The 22,157-nt window shown below is 40.2% G+C and overlaps 1 protein-coding gene across 4 annotated transcripts in view; it reads right to left on the bottom strand.

The window, feature by feature from the left end:
- The window catches only part of TTC28 (tetratricopeptide repeat domain 28), a 625,439-nt gene that overhangs the window by 341,955 nt on the left and 261,327 nt on the right, over nucleotides 1–22,157 (bottom strand). The gene's annotated exons all lie outside the window — the stretch shown is intronic.

Below are 22,157 nucleotides of genomic sequence, written 5' to 3' on the forward strand. Positions count from 1 at the left end.
GATGAATACATTGACAACTGGGTGCTACCATTCTCCTCGTCGCTACCCGTGTCAGCACTGATTGGACAGGGTCAGATTGTGTAGGGACACCCCCCAACTGGTAACACCCAAGTGTTAATTTATTCATACATTTTTAATAGGAATAACAGAGGAACGACACAACTTAGAACTCTTAAGGCTCCTGCACAAGGCCGTGTGTTCCGCACCGAGTCCCGCCCATGATCCGTGAAAAGATAGGACATGTTCTTTCTTTCCTTAGAACGGAGAGTCAGGTCTGTTTTCACGGACCCAATTCACCCACTGAAGTGACTGGGTCAGCGAAAAAACTATCAGGTACCACTCGGAAGCTCGTGTGCAAGAGGGCTTAGATGCTTCAGAATTGCCATGGGGAATATAATTATTTACTAAAATAGACATGTCAAGAGAGGCAATAGATCCTATTTAAGATAAAAGGATCCTGTAAAGATTTGTTCAACCTATGTCCAGTAGGAGACCAGGGGGGGAGCCCAATGTAAATGAGTGCCTTTGTTTTGAGGCACACAGGAGTCCCGTAAATAACACATTGTACTATTTTTGGAAAATATAAATTTATGAAAATGTCATAAGTAAAAAAAAGTTGGTGGTTTACACCCTATTTATTACAGTAAACAGCTGTGCCATCTTTTGAGGCTGCACAAAGCACCTAGGAAATGTTTGATTTTGTCTTTTAAAAGGGGCACACCACGGAGGGTGCATGGATGTGACTTGTTAGTCACAGTAGTACCGCATATTTATAAACATTTCATAGAAGTTTACCATAAAAAAGTAAATATCGGACAAGTTCCCAGAAAATCTTTGAGAAAAGTTTTTCTGAATTCCGATAACATATGAAATCCTTTTTTGGGGCTTAATGTGGGAATGCAGCCATTTACATATTTATCCTAAGCCTTCTTACAATTTAACTATTTTATTCGGAGATCATTCAAATAAATATCCGTTTTTGTACACAGTGAAAAACTGGAATATCTAGAAATGTTTCCCTCTATTATATTTCTAAGTCTTGTTTTATCCCTTTCAAGAGTGAAATGTTTTGTAATCTTTATTTGACCTTGACTTGTCTTATAAGATGGCTTGATACATATAATTAAAGTAGCTCCACAATGCAAATCTATTGTTACGCCTTTCCAGCATTATACATGTGAACAAATAGAGTACTTCACTTAAATCTGACATTTATCAGCTCCACCTTCAATCAATAATAGTACATATAAATTGAATATGAGCCCGGGTCAGTTACTATATTTCTATCTTATCAGTGACCTTGCTGACACCTAGACAGACCATCTCTGCTATCAAAAGGACAGTGGCAGATTCATTTGACACCGTCGCCCTTTCATGGAATGGTATTGAGTGACATCATAAAAGTCTCCCTGTCCTTAATTACTCTGTCCTCTAAGATTTATTTAATATCGTCTATACTGCTGAAGAAACCATTGTGCTCATTCCTGCCATTCCAAAGTGATGCATTCATTCCCCTGCCTGTCTGCCAGCCAACACTCTGATCTAATATTTATTCACCGTACAGAGTTTAGTATGAAAAACTAGAACAAATCAATACAATGAACCAAAAGCGTAATAACTGCTATGATCCCAGGGTAGTGCTGTATTTGTTCATCTTAGTCGTAACTTTGGAATCAATGTTAATCAAGCATCTATAGATTTTGCCGATTTTATTTCCTATACAATATAGAAGAGAGTAAAATTTTAAGCAAAAGATAAGTAGTAACATTTCAACATGCGGTGTAGACGCGCTTATCAACGCCAGCCCTAAGGGGACCCTAAAGCTACATTCTGCCAATCAGTGTCACCGTGTCTAATCCAATTGTACTCAGACAGGTAAGTCGAGACTAATAAGATACACAACCAGTGTGGAGAGAGCCGGTACATATTGCTCTAGAATATAAACTGCCGAATAGAAAGATAAGCTAACATCAGGTATATATCATGAGGATGGCTAAACTTCCAGCACACACTGTACCGGCTGTGCATACACAGAAAATGAAGACGATACCTTATGCATTAGTATTTTTCCTACCTATACGGACCTGTAATTTCATTGTAGTGGTAATTTATAAAAAATAAGGCAATATTATAATATGAAAGCAATACAATGTATGCTGGCACTGGACTTCTGGAAGAGTACGGATATGCTATGCCGACAGCCAATCACCTTTGGGATGAATTGGAACGCCAATTGTGAGTCAGATCTTCTCAACTAACATCAGTCTCCGACCCCACAAATGCTCTTTTGGCTGAATGGACACAAATTCCTCAGACGCGTTCCATAATCTTGTGGAAAGTCTTCCCAGGAGAGTCGGGCCTATGGTTTTCGAATGGGATGTCCAATAAGCTCATATAGGTGTGACGGTCAGATGTCCACATACTTTTGCCCATATAGTGTTTGTGAATTAATATTAGGAAAGGTCATGATTAGAGATTAACGAATAGATTCGATACAAATTGAATTCAGTACGAATTTCGCAAAATCATGCATGTATAGGTGTTTAGAACTTGCAAAAGAGTAATTTGTGAATTACAAAAGGTATTGATACTATATGCTACTTTTTTATCATTTGCTTTTTAATGTATGAGAAATTTATACAAGTAATCTTATTAAAATTATTTAAATAACTAAAACTTCTTCATTAGTTAATATTGTCAGAGAATATGGAGCCTAACATGGTAGCATCCATTTGTAGGCTAAACATGGATTTTAAGAATAGTTTGAGAAGGGCACAATGACTTGGTACTGAAGCTGAGCATCACAATGTCATCTTTTATGTTAATAATAGGGAGGGGTGTTACTTTATATTAAGGAACATAGAAGTGGTAGAAAAAACACAATCTTTTTTTAACCCTATGAGTCTGTGGACCTAACAATCTTATGATGAAAAAATAAACTGATTATTCCTTCGTTTTTCTCCTCTAAGACTTCTTAGTCTTATGTAGTTTGCCAAACATAATCCAAGCCCTATCCGACATATGGTATAGCATTTATTAGAAAAGAGTCCTGAAAGCTGTGGAAGTCGCAGACATGACATCAGTAAATGCCATAACTCTGCTGACGCTCACAGACTCCAGAGCTGTGCACCAGTGTTGTATTGATCCTTGATCTCATCCAGCTCTAGAAGAGATTACAGAGATCAACCTAACAATGTGAAAAATGTATCCTATCATGGCTCATGAATAACAACGTCAAAATGCTCAAGGGCACCAAAAATAAACAATAAATGCTCTAAACAATCTCTAAACAATAAATGCTTTATCGCTTTTCTATGCAGAAGGAAATCCCTGAGTCTAATTCTGTTCTGAGGGCAACAATGTTGCCAGGGTATCCGCTCCTACTGTAAGTGTTGAAATGGTGACCGAATGCTTTGCAGTAGAGCAACATCTGCATGTGCTCCTTGTACTTTCATGGGTCTCCACATGGTACTTTAGTTCACTCCCATACTCTAAAGACACAATTAGATTAAATGGATTACTATGAAATTGGCTTGTATATATGCCTGATATAAGGTAATTCCACTGTGAGCCCTGGGGGCACAGACCAACATGAGTGATTATATGTTATGTACAGTGCGCCACAATATGCCAGTGCTATAAAACATCTTCTTAGGCTATTTACCCAGGGCAGAGCATAAAGGCACAATACCTAAAAAATACCTAGCCAAAATTGAGAAGCCAGAGAACATATTTTTGTTGGTATTGTTTCCCTTTTTTAGATTATTTACACACAGTTGATGCTAGCACTATTCTTTTTAAGGCTTATCATTGCATCCGAGGCAAAAGCGGGACTCATCGCTGAAGAGGACAGACCTCCATTTCAGCCTCTATTGCCGTATTGCTATACAACATGATAGCCTTTGAGAGCAGTGACGTGTGGTCAATGGAACAGCTGTAGCTGGACATACGGACATATGGCCCAATGTCGTGCAAACGCCTGCTGATGGTTTTTCCAATATTGTGGGATTCTCGTCCCTACCTTACTAGCACCACACCAATTGATTGAGGAGTGCATCCCAATATCTATTTTTTATGGTTTTTCGTTGACACTGGTTGCCGCCCTAGTCTTGGGATGTGACGTTCAATTTCACTTGCAGTAAAGAATGGATCACTACGTGCCATTCTTCCAATCAGATGATCCATCTGTATAGAGGTTCGCCTCCACGCACCTCTTGCTGTCAACCTGTTCGTTGTTGTTCTCCTAACCTCCGGGACACGCAATGTTGAACAATGCTGACATCTCGGCCTAGGCTAGTGATAAACCAAGGTCTCTCAGTTTTCACGGATTCTGTCCCTCTTGATCTGATTTTTGAGGTTTCATGTGGCTAAAAAACTCTACTTTCAATCTGGCTTTTATGACCCTCCCACATGCCACAGATTAGAGCTAGGTCCTTGAAAATGTGATCATTTGCAGATTTTAGTGACACCTGCTACTTCCTCGACTTGCATAACCTTATGGCTTGCCCTTCCTCATGTTGCAATTTCAATACCCATCTGTATGTTGCAAACTGGGATTGCGCCAGCCCGGTTTGCAACATACAGATGGGTACGCATTGAGGCATTGTATATTACTTGGTGTATTCATTCCCCCATATATGTTATTTACACACTGTCTTATAAGCTACATAGTTGCATAGAGACATGTGTCATGTATATAGTGAACAGACACAAAAGAATACGTATATGTAAAATATACCCCAATATACAATTTGTATTCTTTTGTGTCTGTTCACTATATACATGACACATGTCTCTATGCAATGCAATAGCTTATAGCACGCAGCACTTTATCTATGATGCTTATGTACGAGATATATATATATATATATATATATATATATATATATATATAGCAACAATTCCAAAAGACAAGACAGCACTCCAAATTCAGTGATATATAGGATCACTTTTAATCACCTCTTGCGACGTTTCAACCCTACTCAATGGGGTCTTTTTCAAGCAATTGATTGCTTGAAAAAGACCCCATTGAGTAGGGTTGAAACGTCGCAAGAGGTGATTAAAAGTGATCCTATCTATCACTGAATTTGGAGTGCTGTCTTGTCTTTTGGAATTGTTGCTGGCTATTTGGGACACTGGTCGAGTGTCCGAACAGGAACCTGTGCACCCGATACTATAAATTACGGTGCTGCTTCTATTTTGCTTTTTCTATATATATATATGTATATATATATATATATATATATATATATATATATATATATATATATATATATATATATATATATATATATATCACTTGCTCTGGACATTTTTTCTGAATGTCTCATTCTGGTGATATCGCTTTATCCATTGTGGAACTCCATTTTTAAATGTGTCATATATGTTAATAAATATATTTTCTACAACTGCTTTGTCTCATTATTCTGTATGACAAGTGTGTAGCTCCAGCCCAAGTTAATGAATCTATTCTAATAAACTTTCTTTTCCATTACAGAACACATCTATTCATAGTGACCTGTACTAAAGCTATATCCTGCATGCCAATAACATATACATTAGGCATAAACAGCTGCTACAATAGCAGCTATCTGTTATCATTATCCCAGTCTGTTTCCCATGAGGAAAGCACCCATAGTCTAGTGGGGAGAGAAAAACCCACAAACATGACATTAGTTAAAATCAGAGGTGACAAGGCACATTTGTGAACATAAATATCTAATCTGCTTTCCATTAGCAAACAGTGATTGGAGGGCAATCTCTAATTAATTGGATAGAAGACAGAATTTATTCCATTAACTGCCATTACTATTGTAAGGCTCTCAGGCCAGGAATGAAACACCAGTGAGAAGTCGGGCCAGTAAATTACATTTGCGCAGCTCTGTAATATAAACAAAGGCAGGAGAATTTGCTTTGGTTAAACAGATGGACACAAATTAAATATTTCAGCTAATGAAAAGTGATGTGCTGTTTGACCCTTGACACATATGGTGGTATTTGCCATATTGAACTGTCACTGCCATCAAACTGCCACTATTGTACAGCACAAGATAGGCAAATATGATGCTCTTTGTCATTTGCTGTGAAATGTTCTGTGCGCCTACAGCAAGGTCCAAGTTGTACAGCAGAAGGACTCAATGATCTAAGTAGACATTTCAGCCAAAGATAAAAGAATGCCTCAATGTCTTAAGACGTCAGTAGTTTAAGGAAATCTTACACCTGCCTGTGGACCAGCATACTATTTGTACTACACTACTGTAGAAGATTATCCAGTTCAGTTATCATTCTGCTGAATAACTTCATAATTACTCTGTGAAATATGATGATGATTGACAGTTCTGACACATCAGGCGCTTCAGCAGCTAAGGTCTGTATTCTAAATTCTGGATAAGTCTATTAATAGGATTTTTAGGACGATCTGTATCACAAAACGTATTACATTCAAGCTACTAATCTGATAGTGCCTTAAAAGAGCTTTCCAGTTTTATGTAAATGTGCTACAACTTTCTAATAGACTTATAATTTCTCACCATTTACTCGATCCCTACTTGCTGTTAGTGAATAAAAACATTCTTGTTTATATCCAATGGCTGAAAACCTGTACAGACCTAAGGGTTCTCTTACACGGCCCAACGTGGGCCGTGTAAACGAGCGCCGTTCAACAAAACAGCTCGTTGATCGGCGCTCATTTGCTCCTTTCACAAGGAGCAATGCATGGGGTTGACTGAACTTTACTACGATCGCTTGTCCCCATACATTTCCATCAAGTCGGCAGTACATCTCCCTGTTTACACAGGGACATGTGCTGCCGACAACGATAATATTTATTGCTGCATAAACCATACAATCTGCCGATGAACGAGCACAGGGCAATGATCGAGAACAAACGTTATGAACGCTCCTTTGCCCAATAATTGGCCCGTGTAAAAGGGCCTTAAGACTTCTTGAAGCTAAGCGTTTACAACAATTGGATTAAGTCTAGGCAATCCTCTGGGAGGTATATACATCAGCAGTACATATCTCACCTGCCTTCATAGTTTGCTACAGTGTATCAGTGTAGGTTAAATATACAGCACACAGTGAACTTAAAAATGGTTAAGTGAATATGTAGAAATTGCTCTAAATTTACAAAAACATATGTAACATTTCAGTGAATATGGCAAATAACCAATACAAAAACAACATAGGCAAAAAACTGGCATTCAAAAAAACATGTGCCCCAATATGGAGGCCATATTAAGAAAGAATCACAGATGGTTGGAAATCAAAAGGTGAACTCTTAAAGAATAATTCCACCCAAAGCTGAATATCCTTGTGGCAAATCTCAGAAAAAGTGTGTAACAACCAGCGGGTCGTAGACCTACTGTGCTACTCAACCAGTTTGACTTTGGGCGTTATCTAAGTAGCTTCCCCGAAATTCACCTGTAACCCCCAGATGGGGATCTGGACTTTGCTGCGGGGAGACTACCAGGTTGCTGCCTCCCAAGATGGTCCTGGCATGAGCAGTAGGTGGCCCAATGGACCAGGAGACAACGGTGAAGTACACTGTAAGGTCAGTCAATAGGGTGGACAGGATCTGACTAAGGTCAGTGCAAGCTGAGTTTGTGCAGGGATGTTACCAGGCAGGGAGTCGAGACAGGCAGTACTGGTACAAGAGAAGAAGACTGTCCAGAGTAGATACTCGGATGAACAGAACACAGGAATGGAACCTTCACAGGAACAAACTAATGTTTAATCAAAGTTGACCAGGTGTCAGGTGACCAGTTAGGCTAGCTTAAATATGTGCTTGCAATCTGGGATTGGTTGAGGGTGATTTCGAATGCGCGCACTGGCCCATTAAGAAACAGCAAGGGAACACGCAAGCATCTTCTGTGAGCGACAGCAGAACGGGGAGGAGAGCGGCAGAAAGCAGAGGCACACTGGAGCCTGCCCCCGCCGGGGAAGGCAGCACGTCAGCAGGCACGGAACGCTGACACTCTCAAAAGGACCAGAGCTCCGGAGGCAGGGGTTTGTAACCCCGGTGGCAGAAATCTCTAGAAGGAGCGGCACCAACCACTGGCGTTACAAGGTGGAGTAATGTTTTAAGTAAATTTACATAAGTCAATCCTACCAGTATGGTCTGTTTTACCCGGCTATAATAATGGCACATTTTAGCATCTGTGTTACACCTGGACCCCCCCCCCCCGTCCCCCAGTGGTTCTACTGAAACGTAGATCATTATAGGAACCTATTGTACTAAGCTTAACATAGATCACATTTTCTACCAAAACTGGTACCTTGTAAACAACTTTGTAAACAAAGAAACTCCGACAAAACCTAAGGGAATGCCTTCGTTCTTGCAGACAGTGTGTCCATCAGTGACAAACATGTTGTACAGTAAATTAAATTAAAACTGAATTTTACTTATATTTAGTTGTTTCTGCAGCATATGTATGGATTTTTACAACATCCATCCAGATGTATGGAACGGTTTCAGAAATTTATGATGCATATGAATATACCCTGGTACCCAAAAAGTAGACTATTTATAATATTGTATTATTCTATTTTATCTACTGTATATAAAATATCAATTCTGATCATTCTGACATCTCCCACTTTACTATCGAAAAATATAATGTCTTTATAAACATCTATAAGTAGATTGTGTAATATATTGTGGTCTATAGAATTTCCAACAATGTAGACAGATTACAGAGGTGTAATTCTGGGGATTCATAGATGCTGACAAGTCTACTTAAAGAGGCTCTGTCACCACATTATAAGCGCCCTATCTTCTACATAATGTGATCGGTGCTGTAATGTAGATTACAGCAGTGTTTTTTATTTAGAAAAACGATAAATTTTGACAGAGTTATGACCTATTTTAGCTTTATGCTAATGACTTTCTTAATGCCAAACTGGGCGTGTTTATACTTTTTGACCAAGTGGGCGTTGTGGAGAGAAGTGTATGACGCTGACCAATCAGCGCCATACACTTCTCTCCATTCATTTAATCTGCACATAGTGATCTTTCTAGATCATGATGTGCAGTCACATACTCAGACATTAATGTTACTGAAGTGTCTTGAGAGTTAATAGACGCTTCCAGCCAGGACGTCTATTCACAATGCCGATACTTCGGTAACGTTTGTATGGGACTTACAGCACAGCATCCGTAATCTCGGACTTACAGCACAGCATCCGTAATCTCGCAAGATCACGCTGTGAGCTGTCATTTACAGCGTGATTATAATGTGGTGACAGAGCCTCTTTAACATGCTGTCACTTTTATTTTACCATAACCTTAATGTCTAGTGGAGAAGTATGTGCCTACCTCCCTGGCAGAATTCATTGGCCTTTCACTACTTAGTCTTCGTTCACATCTGTGTCGGAGTCTACGTTAGGGGCCTCCGTCGCAGATCCGGCAGGGATTATCGGAGACAATAGCGCAGCATTCTGGACTAACGTGTCCGGTAAAATCAAGGACACCCTGACGAAACCTATAAAAGTCAATGGGTTCCGTCGGCCGCTGGCACTGTCCGCTGTACAATGGAACCATTGCTTTAGTCATTCCCTTGTTCTGCTCCTCTGATGGAGCAGAACAACGGAATATCAAAATGCAGGTGTGAATCCAGCCTTACTCTGTTTAGTGATATTATTGCTGTTTTCAATTTGTTTTGATACAGAAGAGCACTACATACATACATACAAATGCTGCGTATATTTGTATGCATTTATACAGCTGTGTTTGCTATATATGACTGCTAAAGGAAAACTCTTCTGAAAAGCGAGAAAACTGCTGGAAATCCCATTTTCCAGAAATGGAATGTGTATCTTGCTATTAATTGCAGCTAACCACAGAAAAAAAGTGGGACATATAATAAGATTAAAAACACAAAAAATGGCCATACTCACAAATTGGGCAGGTATAATCCCAACAGGACGCAGCCAGGTCAAAAATGCTGCTGAAGGAAAGTGCTCAGGTGTGTTAAATAATAAAAGCCACTCCCACTAGCCTTGAGGGGAGTGGCGTGTGGTGCATGGGATATGTAGTAAAAAGTAAATGAATAGTGTATAATGTGCAAGTAGTAATAATATGTGTCAAATATAGGGGGCAGTACTGAGTATAGTGAGTGGTGAATAAAGTGTCAAATATAGGGGGCAGTACTAAAAGGGTCAGGAACGTGAGTGATGCATGAAGTGTGGGTGCAGTGTGTAAAACATGGAGGGCTAATGCGTAAATCATGAGGCACAGCCTATATAGCCTGGTAGCAGCCTATTTGTAACACCATGATAGTACATAGAACGGGCTGCCCTGCTTGCTATGCCAGACCGCAACACACCATGCTCTCCCAGCATTGAAGACCTGGCTGCGTCCAAAAAGTAGTAAATATAATACAAGTAAACATGGAAAATACATGGGGTATTAATTGCAGGTATACATATATAAACATATGTAAACTTCTGTGGAAACTCAAAAAAGTTATAAACTACGCTATTGATTCAGTAAAAACTACGGAACCTTTGCACAACGGAGACAAACGGAAACCATTGGCACCGAATCTGTCACCATTGAAATCAATGGTGATGGAAATGGAAACCTTTGATTTCCGTTTCTGTCAGTCAGGGTCCCGTTCCGATGGACAGCTCCGACGGAACGGGTCCCTGGCGCATATGTGAACGAAGCCTAACTGATACAAACGGATGGCATATCAGTTTGTATCTGTCATCCATTGACTTCAATGTTATAAAAAACCGGAAAGCTCCTTTCCGTCAGGTTTCCGTAATTTTTTACGTAAACAATAGCACAGCAGACTGTGCTATTGATTCAGTCAAAACAATGGAACCCTTTCACAACCGTGACAAACTCAAACCATTAGCAAAGTTTCCATCACTATTGAGATCAATGGTGATGCAAATGGAAGCTAAGGTTTCAGTTTGCTTTCCTGTTGAGGGTTTCCCCCGACGGAAAGCTCAGGCGGATCCCCTCAACGGAAAGACAACTCTGATGTGAACAGGCCCTTAGTATGATTGTGAAAATTATATGTCTTAGGCCCCATGCACACGAAAGTGCTTTTGCGGCCGCAATTCCCCCGAAAATCCACGGGAGAATTGCGGCCCCATTCATTTGTATGGGCCCATGCACTCGACCGTGGTTTCCACGGTCCGTGCATGGCCCGGAGCCTGGACCGCAGGCTCATAGAAAATAAGTCCTGGTACGAGCCTGGTCCAGGCTCATAGAAAATAATGGATGCGGCCATATGCATGGCCTGGGACTTGCGGTCGGCTTGCAGGTGACACTCCGCAGCAGGCCGACCCGAAAATCACGGCCGTGCACATGTCTACGGTCGTGTGCATGAGGCCATATTATTATTATTATTATTATTATTATTAAGGTACATCTTAATAAATATACTGTAAATTGTATTTTGTTAGCTGACCACAAGTGTGTGAACTGCCATCTCGAAAGGAAATTTACAAAAATAAGTCATTGTCATGTGAACAAGTGTCACGAACTGTGGGTATGTGGATCCACTGGGCCGTACCGCCGTAGCGGGATAGCTGCTGGCCAAACAATGTACCAAGTCAATGTATATATAGTCCAAGCACAAGGGTACCTGTAGTAGTTCAGACAGTAGCAACGGCTAGGCTCAGATGGGACCTTGGCAGCAGACACCAGGCGTGGGGTAACACAGCAGGCGTGACCGATGGCACAACACGACTCCAACTTTCTAAGGCACAGGAACAAGGTAGCACAGGATGCAGGTACAGGATCACTGGGAACAGGATAACACTAAGGGACCATTTGCAAGACTAACACGGGTAAACACAACAACGCTCAGGCAAGGAGTAAAGGGGCAGGGCCCTTCATATTGTCCAGGGGATCATGGGCTAATTAATGATTATTTTCATGTGTGCGCGCTGACCCTTTAAGGCCAGGCATGAGTGTGAGCGCGCACCCTACGGGACACAGCAGAACGGAGGTGAGTAATCCCGACGGTCCGCGGCCGTGGACGCTACAACAAGAAGTAAATGACTTTCAGTGTAGCTGTATAGAGTTCCAACAACGCACTATTTTATGGTCCGGTATATCGCTCCTTTAACTGTTTGCATCGGGGTGTAGAGATTGGTTAGCTTTAAAACGGGTTATGGAAACACAGACGGCACCAGCTTCAAACTCATACAAAAGGACATAGCATGTGACGTATTGGTATTTAAATCCTCACTGAAACCACAGTTATGCGAGGAAACATTTTTCTTCTAAAAAGAGCATCAAGCCTGTGGAGTTGATTATAAAACATGCCGTCACACCAAGCGCACTGTAATATAACCGGGTCTAGTCTCAAAAACAGAAAGCAAAGGGGTGAATCTGCGTCATTCTGTGCCATAATCTGCAACCGCTGCAACGTAAATAGATCAATGAGTAAATCTAAAAATAAGCAGATTTTTTCTACCTTGTATGTTTTCTATTTTTATCTTGAGGGCAGAATTCAAAGCCACCAAAGTCTATTACGCTTTGAAAAGATAAGCCTGTGGGTGCTTTCCAATGTTTGTGTTCTGTATTAAAGGAAAGACGAAGAGTAATTGAATATTTATCATACACTGACCAAAATGGCTACATCAGAGGATTATGCTGATGTTTCAACACTGAAAAAAAACATATTCAGTGCCACAGAGCTGTACATTCACATGTTCCTACCAAGATGTCTTTTCAGTTCAAACCGCAATGTCACATTCACATAATGGGACATTCAAATATTAATATAGCGTATATCACTAGGACTTTCCTGTAATAATAAAAGTGCTTATAAGGTTTGGATTTACATATGTCCTTCACTAAATAGATAACCAATAGCAAAAGATTTCAGTCAAGGATTTCTTCATTAACTTGTATTTTTGTCAACTTTTTATAACATTATCTAACAACACAATAGTAAAGAATGTTATATTGGCTGTAGGATCGCAGGATAATATTTTTATACAAATAAGCCAGAATAAATTCAGATTTAGAATTCATGGAGGCCTGTATGAATTAATAACCTCTGCCCCGGGGAAAGGGACATATTCTTTATAGTGTATTTCATATGTCACAATACTTGATGCTTAGATAGCTCACAGGACAGTTCTGTATGTTATATGTGATCAGAGGGTTCGGATTTAATATAGATGCTCAGGAAAATTTAGCGGACCTCCAGTAAAAAAACACAATTTATTTTTCTAATTGCCTTCAAAAGGCCCATGAAGGCCAATAAATTGCGGAGAACCGAGGATTCACTGATAAATACAATCTATAATTTATTACAAGAAAAATATAATTAAAAAAATGTTGACACGGTTTTTACATTTTGTCTCCAGTTGGTCCTTGAAATTAATCTGAAACATGTTATTACCATGAGAATAATATGAGCTTTGATGGGAAAAAGCATAATCCAATCATACTTTTTCCCATCTAAACTACAAAATTGCGTTTTGGTTCTAAAAACAAGAATCATAATCCTAAGTAGTAGTGAAAAGTAGTGGACAAGCCCATCAACAATGTCCTTTTTGCCCTCAGATGTGCTAGTAGATGTAGTGGGACCAACTGGTTCTTCAAAGGGCTCTTCAACCAGTGCTTTGTGGGGCTGTAACCTGCACTGTATACAGACCAGAGCCGATGCAAGAAGAAATTAAGAGGACTAAGTGGACAAGGAGCACAGCCGAATTTAGACTGTAGCGCCCCTTTGACTTAATCTAGGCAGTGTTGTTTTGATAAAGGTTCAAATAAGGTTTGCAAATCAGCAGTTCTCCTTCTTTCATTTGGCACTTCTTATTCCCCAACATCTTTTCCTGCCCCATCTCTTTTGACCCAGCGCAGGTCAACTTGAGCTTATGTCATCTACTAAGTATGGTCTATGGAAAACTTAGGCTCTGTTCACATGCTGCTTTCCCTTTACATTCAGCATATATAGTTGGAAAATGTTCCAACATATGCACAAACGTAAAGGCCCAATGTATCCTGCTGTTTGCCACACAGTAGCATATGTTGACCACAGGGGCGTAGCTAAAGGCTCATGGGCCCGGGTGCAAGAATTCAGCTTGGGCCCCGCTACCACTCCCCATCATCATCAGACCCCTGCGCGCGCCTATGCCCAGACGCCTTGCCCAAACAGCCCCCATAGTATAATGCCCCCACACAGTATAATGCCCCCCCCCACAACAGCCCCATACCGTATAATGCTCCCCATACAGTATAATGCCTCCCATCTTATCAGCCCCCATACAGTATAATGTCCCAATGTGTGCATAATAGAAAAATAGCATAATTACTTACCTATCCCTGTTCCCACGTCGGGTGGAGGATCCTTCGCCTCCTCCGGTGTGTGATATGAGTGACTCAGCGCAGGCAGGCGCGATGATGTCACTACATCCCGCCAGCCTGTGTCGAGCCGCTCAGGGCACAGTGAATTCTGGATCAAGGAGATGTCAGCTCCTTGCTCCAAGATTGAATGGAACCGGGACCTCGGTGAGTGACTCGCGACCTCCCGGAGGTCTTCACATGAACCCCCAGGGGGACGCGACCCACAGTGTAGGGATGTCACAATACCAAAATTTGGACTTCGATACCGATACTTCGTTTACTTTGTGAACAGTAATAAAAAAAAAAAAAGTTATTTCGTTTTCTAATGTGAAGCGCGAGGTGTGATGCTGAATTTTGAATGTGCCTCACGTTAATAGTAATTAACCCCATCATTTTTCTCAGTCATAATGGGTTCATGTGTGAGGTACATGATGGGGTTAATTACTATTAGGCCGGGTTTACACGAGTGTGTGCGTTTTGCGCACGCAAAAATTGCGGCGTTTTGCGTGCGCAAAAGGCACTTTACAGCTCCGTTTGTCATCAGTGTATGATGCGTGGCTGCGTGATTTTCGCGCAGCCGCCATCATTATGACACTCCGTTTGAATGTTTGTAAACAGAAAAGCACGTGGTGCTTTTCTGTTTTCATTCATCCTTTATAGTGCTATAGCGCGAATCACGCGCGTCCCACGGAAGTGCTTCCGTGTGACATGTGTGGTTTTCACGCACCCATTGACTTACACATTGCAACAAACAGATCAACTGTGTAAGGGCTTATTCAGACGAACGTGATATACGTCCGTGCAACGCGCGTGATTTTCACGCACCTCGCATGGACCTATGTTAGTCTATGGTGCCGTGCAGACTGTCCGTGAGTTTCACGCAGCGTGTAAAACTCACGACATGTCCTATATTTCTGTGTTGTTCGCGCATCACGCACCCATTGATGTCAATGGGTGCATGAAAATCACGCGCAGCACACGGAAACACTTTCGTGTGACGCACATGATTCGCGCAACAGCAGTAAAAACTATGAATGAAAACAGAAAAGCACCACGTGCTTTTCTGTTTACAAACATACAAACGGAGTGTCATAATGATGGCGGCTGCGCGAAAACCACGCAGCCGCACATCATACGGGGCTGACACACAGAGCTGTTAAGTACCTTTTGCGCGCGCAAAACGCACACGCTCGTGTAAATCCGGCCTAAAAGTAATACTAGACCAGGACTGCTTTTCAGTCTCTAAATGTAAACAAGAAAACATTCATTCACTTACAGCAAGAAGAGATCTTGAAAAACATGGTATATTAGAAAGTTGCACAACCTTCCCTAATACATTGATTTTTTTGATAAAGCTTTGTTTACATAAGACGTGTAAAGACGAAAATACAATTGAGGCTGTATTCACATCTTTATTGTTCATTTTAGTTTTTCTGTTCCGTTATAGGAGCATAACAATGAAAATGACAGTAGTGACCGATCCGTTGCATAATGGACACCAACGGCATCCAACAGATCCCATTCACTATAATTGGCTCCGTCGTGTTTCTATCACGATGTCTTTCATTTTACTGGACAAAATTTTATCTGCAATATGAATTACGTTTTTCTGTTCCTCCAGAAGAGGTGAAAAATAGAATTCAAGTTGTGATGGATCTGTCACATGACATACAACAACGGCGCCTGATGGACCCCATTGACTTATAATGGAGGTCTGTCTGGTTCCACCATAGTATGTGTCGTTCTGCAGAAAAGAATAGTGTTGCATTCTGCACTTCTTTTCTGCCAAGAACAGAATCTACAACGGAGCCTTCAACGCAGCGGTGAACAGAGCCGTTCCGCTTGTTACAGAGATATAAACAACTTGAGCATATCAACAGGAAAATGATAACACATTTACTAAAAATACGGAAACACATTGGGACAGCTTTATTAAAACTCACTTTTTTAGTCGCCAGTCTAAAAATAAAACGAATGACGTGGATTGTGCTAAGTTTATTAAAAGTCTCCTAATAAATTTGGTGGAGTTTGGATTGTCCTAAAGTCAGAAAACAAAATCTTTGCCTGGCGTAGATTTGCACCAAAATATGCGCCGTTTTCTGGCTTTAGTATTAATAAATCTATCAAAAAAGTGGAGACTACGACCACTCCCGATAAACCCGCCCCCTTTTTTCTGCACTTTTCAAAACTGCTGAGTGCCATGAAAAGTCACACATTTTTGTGCAAACATGGTGTGTGCCATGACGTGTGAATTTTTAAGCCAAAAAACGGACTCAATTCTATTGGTAAATTCCCCACATTGAGTATAACGCATTTACGATATTGTTAGATCTCACTCAAGTCTTATCCCACGATAAGGCAGGATCACACACAGTTTTAATGCAGTTTTTGGTGCATTATTAGTGCATTTTTTTAAGACAAAGCCAGAAGTAGATCCAAAAAGATGATAGGGTATAAAGAAAAGACTGAAACGGAGCCAAAAACTGCATCAAAACTACGTGTGCTATCCTGGCCTAAACTGAATATAACCTGGACTTCACTGGACAGGTGAATCTACAGCTATACACTGAATTAGAATCATATGCACATATTTCTACCCTATGAGAAAGAGAGCATCCTTATGTCAGCTACAAACCTACCAAAATGACCCTACAGAGGTGTCTCAGGTGGAACTCCGGGCAGAACGAGTCCAGACGATCCAGTTTGATTAATACGATTATTGTAAAGGGACGATTCCAACATCCAATAGCTGCACACAGCACCGGGTATGATACTTTATACGTCTCACCAGCAAATCTCAAGCTTTACGAACAGAGGACAATCAAATGAAATGCACATAAAACGGCTTATGTAGGTAAAAAAGCTGAATCTAGCGGAAGAAACAAATATCATTTTCAGATGTGAATTGTATAATTTTACTTTTAAAGACCCAACTAGGTCTAAGGTGATTTTTCCTCCCAATTTCCACATAAACTGTTAAAACGTTTTAACTTGGTAAATCCTGGCCAAGATCTCGTAGCTGTGGGATTTGTGGAATGTGGACAGGGAGATCAGAAATGTGATTACAAGGAAAATGAATTCATTTTAATGCAAAACACGTGCAACATGTCTATAAATATCTCACTCATTCTGTTGGTAACACTGTTTTCACGGAGATCCTGTTTTTTTATCCTTATACGACTCCCCCTCCAAGGCAGAAACGTTTCAGACAAACTTCATGGCAAGTGTGTAGTTATAAAATGTCTTTGTGACATAAGTCGTCGGTTCCAGGCTGCGGTTATTATAAACGGAACTACATACATTTTATATCAATATCGGAGCATGTTCTACAGATGATCCTCTAGTCACGTGCGTGTTTGTGCGGCTGCAAACTTACTTCCCTCTGGTCTTCTACATAAATACCAAAATAGGAAATCCAGTTTCTGCTTGATGCATTCTTAATGAGACCAAGAAATTTGAGTCTTTTTCCTTTCAACTGTGTTGGATGTCCCATATTTGGCAACAAAAACAGAAAAGCGTATAATGGAAAAAGTTCTCTGCAGTTCACTTTGTTATAAAAACTTCCCAAACAAAAACCTTGAACAGCTTTATGAAAATAAACAGTCCCTTGTAAATAATGGGGTAATGTTTCAGAAGCTGTAACTACATTTCCAGCAGGATATGTGATCTAATCGGGAAGGAGCATGGATACATTTGTATTGTTTCTATAATATACATAAATGGATATTATATATCCACTTATATTACATATAATATATAAGTATAAATAACAAAGACAGCTGTCAATGAGGGTTATGTTCCCCTATAAAGGATATGTTCTGAATGTACTGTTGGGGCAATTTTTTTGTAATGAAAGATTACTAAATACATTAAATAAAAGTCCCTTTAAGGATGTGAAGAACTTTTTGTTACTACTAGTTACGGTCTAGAGATATTATTAATTGATGTTTAAGTCTGTAGCTTCTTTGATCCAGAGTACCTATGACAAACCTTCATTTGCGTAGGCAATTCAGCTTTGTCATAGGAACTTACGTGAATATAATCGACAGCCATATAACTGACCACGTTACCTAACTTAAAGAGCAATAGTTCGTATTTAAACACTGAGGATGGGCTCATAGTTGCTAAGTTGCATTTTATTTTATTTTGTTGAGGGAAGTTCCCTCCGGCTGTTAACAGCTCTCTACACTGTCTCATATAGGGGGATCCTGAGCGGGAAACCCCCTCTATGACATCCATATGTCCTAATAGGGCACATGGGCAGGGATTATCCTGATAGGACAACGCTTTCAAGACTGCCCATTTCATAATTATTTGCCATGTTAAGTGCTTCCATTGCACTCTTAAAGGGGTTTTCCAGTCACTAAAAATTGATGGCCTATCCTCAGGATAGGCCATCAATAGCTGATTGCTCGTGTCTGACTCTCAGGACACCCTGTCGATCAGCTGTTTTGAAGGGGATTCAGCGTTCGTACGAGCGCTGCCTACCCTTAATTTCTACTTGCTCACTGTGAATCGTCGACACAGTAGCGGCGATTCACAGTATTGGAGGCTGCAATACTGTGAATCACTGCAGCATGTGTCAAAGATTCACAGTGAGCAAGTAGAAATGAAAGGGAAGCAGTGCTCGTATGAACGCTGCACCCCCTTCAAAACAGCTGATCGGTGGGGGTCCCAGGTGTCGGACCCCGAGCGATCAGCTATTGATGTCCTGGGGATGGGCCATCAATTCTTAGGGACTGGATAACCCCTTCAAGTCAAGGTGTACTCAAACCGAAATTCACTTTTCTGCATACCATAATATATATGGAGAGTGACATTCAGATTATTCAGCCCAAACGTAGCATTATTTCAAACCTTTGTTCTAAAAAAGAGAGAAATGAATGAGCGTTCATGTGATGCCTAGTAAAATCTTTTACATTACATCAAGTATTCATGATTTCGAACAAATTAGCCGTGTGTAAAATCTCCTGTGTAAATATTAATTTCGGGTCCCTTAAAGGCAAAGGTGCATGCATGGTATTAAGTGGTCATCTGTTGTTCATTGCTGTGCCAGGAATTTACCGACATCAGATATAAAAAGTGCCATGGCCGTCAGAAGAAATCAAATAGAGCTTTAATAAAATATGGATAGGCGTCATGTTTGGGTAAAGCGGACATAAATCAAGCAGCTGTTACATCTTAAACATGTCACGGTATTAAGTCACATTGGTCCTAGGAGAGATTGCATTTTTGATGCCATGAATCACCAGGCATCTATTACTGCAAATCAACCTGATGACATTTATCTTGATTAATATTTACGGACAACTCCACTCCATCTGCCTAAACTTTCTCCCTCACTTTACAGAAACCTTGCACGCAGCTGCTCTCTGCTCAGACTGTGATGTGAACTATTTCTGACTGAAGTATTTGGAACCAAACTGATATTAGGCTATTTACTCTGCTATGTTCTCGTGGATAATAAATAAAGCGGAGTCCAAAGAATCTCATGGTAATTTGGAACTAATAGGAATTGAATTACAGCAGCAAATATTTACAGAAAGTCTTATAAAGGGATTACAAACCCTTCGTTCTTGAAGCTCTCAGCATAAATATTCTTTAGGATTGCAATGTAGAATATCATGTTAAAATATACTTGTATTTAACGATTTTTTTTATTGAAATATGGGTCTTACATTTATACCTGTTTCATATCTAATGCAGTGGTGGTAAGCACATTGTGGATGCCCATAAACGTGGCTCTTGATCCCATCAAAGGGCCTACATCATTCTTGTTTTTGGCAATACATATGGAGGGAACACAGACCACATACATACATATAAATATTTGTACAACACATCCTTTGGAGATGGGAGAGATACCACAGTGCCCCCATAACAGAAGAGAAAACAGAGGACTTGTTTATGACAGGACAGAGCACTCAGCATGTGGGGCGCTCATGTCTGATCAGTATACCGCACATCAGGCACATGACATGTAGACATAATACAACGGTCGTGTGAACGGCCCCATTGAAATACATGAGTCCGTGTGATGGACGTTGTTTTAACAGCCGTCACACGGACGTGTTACACGCTCGTCTGAGTGAGCGGTTAGTTTTGTTGAGGTGTGATTAAGACAAAGAAAAAAACTTTATTGTTAAAAATCATTTGAATCTGTAAAATAATCTTTAGTCGGTTTCCAGCTTTACTGAGCAGAGGTAAGATTTGGTTTAGAGATGTGATAAACAATAGTGGCCATATGAAAATGGCAATAGACAAACTCCAGAATGCACCCCATAACTTACATATAAACAACCTTTTTAAACAAAAAAAACATGCAAATTCCTTAAAAAGTAACTATACCCAAACCAAAAAAGTGGTTTTGGGTGAAGAAGTTAGATGAAAATAAAAAATAAAAATCACTTCTGCTGCCCAAATTCACAGCTTGTTAGGAATTTGACCTCATGCACACGGCCGTAGATGTGTGCACAGCCCGTGATTACGGCACAGACGGGCCGCGGAGTGTCATCCGCGGGCTGTCCGCAATCACGGACATTACACACACAAAATGTGCATTGATTTCAAAATGTGTCTTGAATTGCTCGGGCTTCGGGTGCATTGGCCCATAGGTTGGCATTTGTTTTATACTATCCGCAATTGCGGATAGTATACGGTCATGAATGCACGGTCGTGTGCATGAGGCCTTAATGCCATTAAAGATCTCACACATACAGTGTAAGACATGAGGACCAGTTAGCTAATATTCAGTAACCGGAGGGCAGGAAAACTGAAAGCCGGGCAGTGTGGGGTGAAATATTGTTCAACATTAGTAGTACTGTTTTAGTAGTGTGGTTATAAGGGGTACAGATGTGGCAGTCATACCCTGGCCCTGCTAGCTTAGCATTGTGCCTGTCACGGCCTCTGGTACAGATTTTGGATCAGAGCCCAAGAGCTTTAAGCTAGGCCTGTGGGTCTGTGAATAACAAGCACGAGACTGTGACTACATCTCTTTCATGATAAACAGGTCGGATTACACCACAAAAGATAAAGTAGTTGTTGCTGTAGTATATGATGTGTGAATCTCATGAAAGTTGAAGAACATAGGGAAAACCATTTTTTTCATGGCGTTATTTTGAATGTTAAAGGATTAAAAAAACATCAATAATGATGACATATATATATATATATATATATAGGAAGAGACATTTGCAACACCACATTTCCATCATTTCTGGGTAGCGGTGACAGGCTGCTCCACCTCTCGTGTCAAAAATTAAGCTCTCCAGTTATTATAATTAAAATGTGTCTTGTATGTATGTTTCTTTAGCAATATTTATTGTTTTTAATAAAAGGTAACAAGTTATCATATATCTGTTTGCTACAGAAAAAACATTGGAATACTGTTACTGTGGGTAGAAGTCAATCTATTCTACAATTTCTTTTTCCATATTTGATTATGTGTTTGCTATTTTATTAACTTCCAACAAAAGGATTGGCTCTGCCCATAGCACTTACTTAAGAATGCAATAAAAAATTTGCTTGCAAACATTGTACACTATATTCTTAATGCTGTGCTATTTTGTGGCTTCTAACAGCTTCTCGAAGCTTATGGTCTCTGCATAATTTATGATTCTTCTCAGCTCACTATGAACCTATGTAAATCAAAGCAGTTACACGCCAAATAACTAGCATTTCATGCATACTTTCCTGACCAAGATTGTTTTTTAACTTTGCTCATGTAAATGTATAGGACCAAGGTATATTCTATGCAGACGCAAACTGTCATATGGCTGTACATTTTATATGCTGGATTGTAGGAATACCCTAGAGCAATCATTAAAAACACTTGATG

This window comes from Rhinoderma darwinii, chromosome 1, assembly GCF_050947455.1.
Source record: "Rhinoderma darwinii isolate aRhiDar2 chromosome 1, aRhiDar2.hap1, whole genome shotgun sequence".
Classification (NCBI taxonomy): domain Eukaryota; kingdom Metazoa; phylum Chordata; class Amphibia; order Anura; family Rhinodermatidae; genus Rhinoderma; species Rhinoderma darwinii.